Here is a 6,000-nt window from a genome sequence, read left to right on the forward strand (position 1 = left end):
AACAAGGGAGAGTATGAAATAGGAATAAGTTTAGTTGAGGCCGCCACCACACACCCGCATCGTCCACAACCCCAATCCTAACCCCACTTCTAGAAGCTCAAAACCGAGCAAAAGACGTAACATCAACATGAAGTTGAAAACAACCCCTTGTCACAACCACATCCTTGAAACTCATAACCTCTCCCCAGCCTGACAATGCATCTGTAGCTCATGACACCTTGCCTTCAACATGAGGAACACAACCCTTAACATACAAAACATATCTGTCATTCCATGACCTCTAACATCTAACACACCATAGCAAAAAATCACAGTCCGACAGCTCATCAACCAACAACAAGCAAAATCTTGGAAAATAGAAACAACCAAATTAAGATTACATACCATTGGGAGCAACTGATGACACACCCATCCCAGATTTCTTATTGATCCCAAGACGAGATGTGACGATAATAGATCCTGAGCGTGCAATGGAATCTATTGTTAAAACTTTCATTATCCTAAACTTTACATTCTTATACTCTCTTGAACATAGCATTCATATTACAACACATAAAACGTCAATAACATACACCTAGCTTAACGTCTAACTAAATATTCATACAAAAAATGTATTGCGACATGTGGTGAGATCGGTGGTAGATACTGGTAAGCTAACTCTTTCTGAAACTCAAGAGCAACCTAGTAAAAAAATTCAAAAAAAAAAAAAAAAAAAAAGAAAGAAAAGAAAAGTACGAGCTAAAAAGCCCATTGAGTGGTGAGTTTAGAATTAAAATAACTTTGTCAAACTATCTTCAAACCATTAGAAAATTAAAAAAACATCTCCTTGTAATATCTTTAAGATAAACTTGTAAAAATCTTCACTAAACCTGTATTCCAACTTAAACATGTTGGCATAGATTGATACACAATCAATTTTTCCTTCCATACGTGCATGTAGGTCAACATTTACACCACTGAAACACATTTTGGCGGTGTATCGAGAAACATATCCATAACATTTACACCTTAAAACACACTCTCAAGATGTATCGGAAAACATAACCATATCATTTACACCGTAAAAACACATTCACGAAGTGTATCGAGTAACACATGGGTACAAGATTCAGTGCATTTTAAATCACTTTATCTTAAATCTCATAACTCATATCATTTAACATTGTTAAGCCATTTAGAATACAACATACTTTAACGCTTCCTTAGACCTAACATCAACTAAAAACATGACGATACTGTAAGTTTGTAAACAATACATGAAAATCACTTAGTAACACTTTCTAAACCATTCATAAACATAAATTTCATGAAACCTCTTAAAATATAATTAATAATAAAATATTGCGTAAAATAAACCACTCACAAAATTATCGTCGATCACCCTTTAGATTGTAAGCAACTCCAACTTCGGTCCGACCTGGAATTCCAATAACTATAAGATTAGTTCGAATTAAATAAAAATAACCCCCTTTTTAGAGCTTCTAAAGCACACACTCTCTCTCTCAGACCCAGGTACTTAGCTACTTCCCACACATCCATCCTAAGCAATTGTATTACACATTGTTCCTTAATTTCGTTTTTTCCAACCTCCATGATCATCTTCAACCTCTTCAAAACCGAAGAAGTTTGACTCAAATACCTCAAATTTTAGTTTGTTTATAACTAAGATTTTGTAATGATCAGCTGGTATAACCTTATAAATACCACTAACTTTGAATTTAAAAACAGAGAGTTATCATCATTTATTGGTTTTCTTGCAAACAACAAATCTGTAAACAATCTTCATCAAGTAAAGATTTCAAATCTTCCTGTGGACGTAGGCAACTTTACCAAACCACGTAAAACACTGTGTCTCTTTCTTCTTCCCTTATTTTTCTTATTCAATCGAGTAAACTCTTTATTGCAAATCGCGCGCCAATCATTTACATTACAAATCGCATCGAGTAATCAAGTTATCGAGTCAATCGTACATCGATTCATCACTATCGAATAGGTCCGAGTATATCGTTTTCACCTTTGAGTTGCACTGAGTATCGTTCAAGAACTGTCGAGTATGATCGAGTATTAACTCTGTTATCATCGAGTTGCATCGAAGATTTAATAGAGACCAGTCAGATGAAGAAGGGAATTCTGATGAAGATCGAGTAGCAAGCAGTCGAATGTCAAGTTCCGAATATCAAGGATTTGGCAGAATTGATTTGAGCCATTTCTTCATCTATTCAACGGTGATCCTGAGTATTTAGGACTCGTGGGATCTTTAGTCCAACAAAAACTCCTAAGAACCCCTTGCCATTTAAATCCAAGAACTAAAAATAGACTTCCTTCAAAATTCCCGCCATTAAACAAAATTTCTTCAAAATTCTTTTCTTAAAAATTAGCAAAATTCATTGATTTCTTCAAAGACTAGTTAATGCAAGAAAATATACCAAATTCTTTTTACAATGTTAATATTTCACGCAAAGTTTTGATTCCAACATAGCCCTTATCCTCATTTGTCCATTTCAAGCCATCTTTATAAAACTATAACAAAACATATAAATATTCTTACCATTAAAGTTATATTTCTTCTTGTTTTTGGCCCTCTAAGAGCAACTTCTTCCATTTAATCTTTTCTCCCTCAATCCCTCTCAGTGTGTTTCACGGCCATGGTTGTGGTTAAATAAAAAAAAAAAAAGTTACTTTTATTTTTCCTTTCCTTTTTATAGAGCTTCCACTAACCGACTTACTATTTCTTCCTCTTTTTGATTTAGTTTTGATTTATTTTTTCTTAATGAAGTAAGAATGTTATCTTTGCAACTATGAAATTCCTCACTATTCTCCTTAATACCTAATTCAAACCTTATTTTTTTCTTCCATTTCTCTTCAAACTTCCTCCTTCAACGATATAGTTTATCTGTATCCATAATATTAGGAGATGAAAATTTGGGTCCTACAACCGAGCCCAGAATAAATTAGCCTGATCACAACCAACAAAAGCATAAAAAATGGTTTCAGGCCTTCGACAGCAAAGTTGGCATTGCGTCGCAACATCCATACCACGATTGATGAGGCAAGTCAGCACAGGTAAACAATTATGAAAAGCTCTCCATATAAAAACCTCACTTTTGCTGGGGCATTCTGTGATGGACAATTGAGACGAACAACCAGGTGGGAATTTAGATGACATACTCATGTGATAACTACTACACACATTCAAGGATCTTGTTTTACAGAGAATCTTTGAGCAGAAACAAATATTTACAGTAAACAGAATAGATTATGCATCATATGCATAAATTACAACATGCTTTTGAACTATAAAAAGGCTTTAGAGATTATACTTTTGAAGAACTTTTCTTCAAGTATATCCCATGAACGTTCACGAACGCGCCGAACATGCACGAACTCCTCTCGAAATAACAACCAGAACTCGAACCAAAAAGGAGAAGGACACTATCACTTGGTGACCTTGGTATTTTTGGTGTGAAAATCCAGAAATATTGGGTTCTGGCTATTTTGGTTAAAGGGAAGTTTGTGGTTTGGAGGAGGAAGACAATTGAAGGAGGAAAAACTCTATCGCATAGATAAATCTTCAATTGTGTAGTAAACCGAGTCTATCACATAGACTCTCAACCAATTGTGTAGTAAACCGAGTCTATCACATAGACTCTCAACCAATCGTGTAGAAGGTTCACAATTCGTGTAACTTGTCCACCAAAATAATGAAATCATATTTTATTTTATTGCATTTTGCCATAAAAATTGATAACTTCCCACTAAGGTGGTTAGAGAGAAAAAGAGAATTAATTATCAAATAATTAATAATATAAATAAATATGATAACCAACTTATCTTATTATATTTATAACCTATAGTTTTAATAATGCATCATATATAATATATAAACCATAGATTTTTCTCTATATTATGGCATTTAGTATAAATCATATTAATATTAAATTTAACAACTATGAATCTTATTCATAGAAAATATATTTGAATCATATTCAAATATTTATTCCTCCAACTATAAATAAATATGATAACCAACTTATCTTATTATATTTATAAACTATAGTTTTAATATTGCATCATATATAATATATAAACCATAGTTCTTTTTCTCTATATTATGACATTTAGTATAAATCATATTTATATTAAATTTAATAACTATGAATCTTATTCATAGAAAATTTATTTGAATCATATTCAAATATTTATTCCTCCAACTATAATGTATCAAATACATTATATCAATTATATCATATATAATTGAACTAATTTAATTATATCATATATAATTAAATTCCCTTTTATTAATTTGAACATTTCAAATTAACCCAAAAACTGATTCTCAACTAAATCCTTGAGCTACTAAGGGGACCTTCCTTATGGACCTTATGGACCTGTAGCTTGAAACTCCAACGGTACGTGAATAATTAATTAAACTCTTTAATTACTTTATCCACCATCTGTTAACTGTCGGACACTCCACTAAAGACCAACAGTTGCACTCTTCGCACTACAGATATATTTTTGTGTTCATTGAATATAACCAATCAATAGTACAATACGATAACCCTTCACAAATTGCTCGTAAGTACAACTAAACCAAATTATCGTTTTGCCCCTGTAGTTACATCTAACTCCTTAATTACCATTGATCACTCTAATGAACAATAGATCATAGTTTTATTATGACTAAACCCCTCTCGGGCCAAGAGAGGGTGTGGTGCCATATTGGTCAAGACCCGGAATCAGCCCGTAAGGGAACAATTTATCTACTTACTTCTGCTTCGGGAAGGAGTGAATTCCATCTTGTGTAGCTGAGTTCCCAGCTCCCCAATCAGATGAATCCCCAATATGGTAAGCTTGTTGAGTGGGCGATCTAGCCACTCTTACCCATGCAAATCAAAAGACCGCTCTCATAGGCAACAACTCACAACTCACTTAGGATTAAGGTCATGTTACCTATAGTCATCCTAGTGAAATGAAAATCTCTATTATAAACGGTGTTATATAATGAGACTATGCATTTTGTGATCCGGTCTTATACAGACTTCTTTGCATAGAATATCCTCGTCTGTAAGTCTAATACATGAATGATCAGGATTAGATCATTTGTAGCAATTTACAACGTTTGTAACACCTACAAAGCAGACCATACTCATAGTATCACCAGGATAAGGTATCCAACTTTATCCATATACTACAGACCATTTAGGTTATCACTTAAATATAATCCACCTATATGTCTCCACATACATGTTTAAGTTACACGATAACCTTGGATGTTAATTTATTGGTTGTGGTTAATGCAACTAAAATAGCATATATTTTATAGACGAAGTGAATAAAATATCAAATATTATTAATCACAGAAATCTTTGTTCATACAAGGTTTACAAACTATAGAACCCTACGAGATTTAGGGCATCAACCCAACAATCTCCCACTTATCCTAAAGCTAGTGGGGTGTACAAGATAATCAAATTATAAGTACACAAAACAATAAACTAGGGCAAAACACGCCCATTATAAGATCTCCCACTTGCCTTAGTCTAGCCGTGGTTTGTCCCACAGACCCATACTCTACAAGTAACCCTCAAACACTGTAGCCATGAGGGCCTTCGTAAACGGATCAGCAACATTGTGCTCTGAAGCTATCTTTGTGACATTCATGTCCCCTCGATGCATAATCTCTTGGATGAGATGGTATTTTCGCTCAATGTGCTTTCCGCGCTTATAACTCTTAGGCTCACGAGAATTAGCCACAACACCACTATTATCACACTAAAGTGTGATGGGCTTTAACATGTGTGGAATAACTTCCAGATAAGTCAGGAATTTTCTGAGCCAAACGACCTCTTTAGCAGCTTCACAAGCCGCTACATACTCAACCTCCATGGTGGAGTTCGTGATGCACCCCTGCTTGGTGCTTTGCCATATTACAACCCCTCTGTTAAGAGTGAACACTGATCCTGAAGTGGATTTCTGAGAATCCCTATCAGTTTGAAA

The sequence above is a fragment of the Benincasa hispida genome, chromosome 2 (genome assembly GCF_009727055.1).
Source record: "Benincasa hispida cultivar B227 chromosome 2, ASM972705v1, whole genome shotgun sequence".
Classification (NCBI taxonomy): domain Eukaryota; kingdom Viridiplantae; phylum Streptophyta; class Magnoliopsida; order Cucurbitales; family Cucurbitaceae; genus Benincasa; species Benincasa hispida.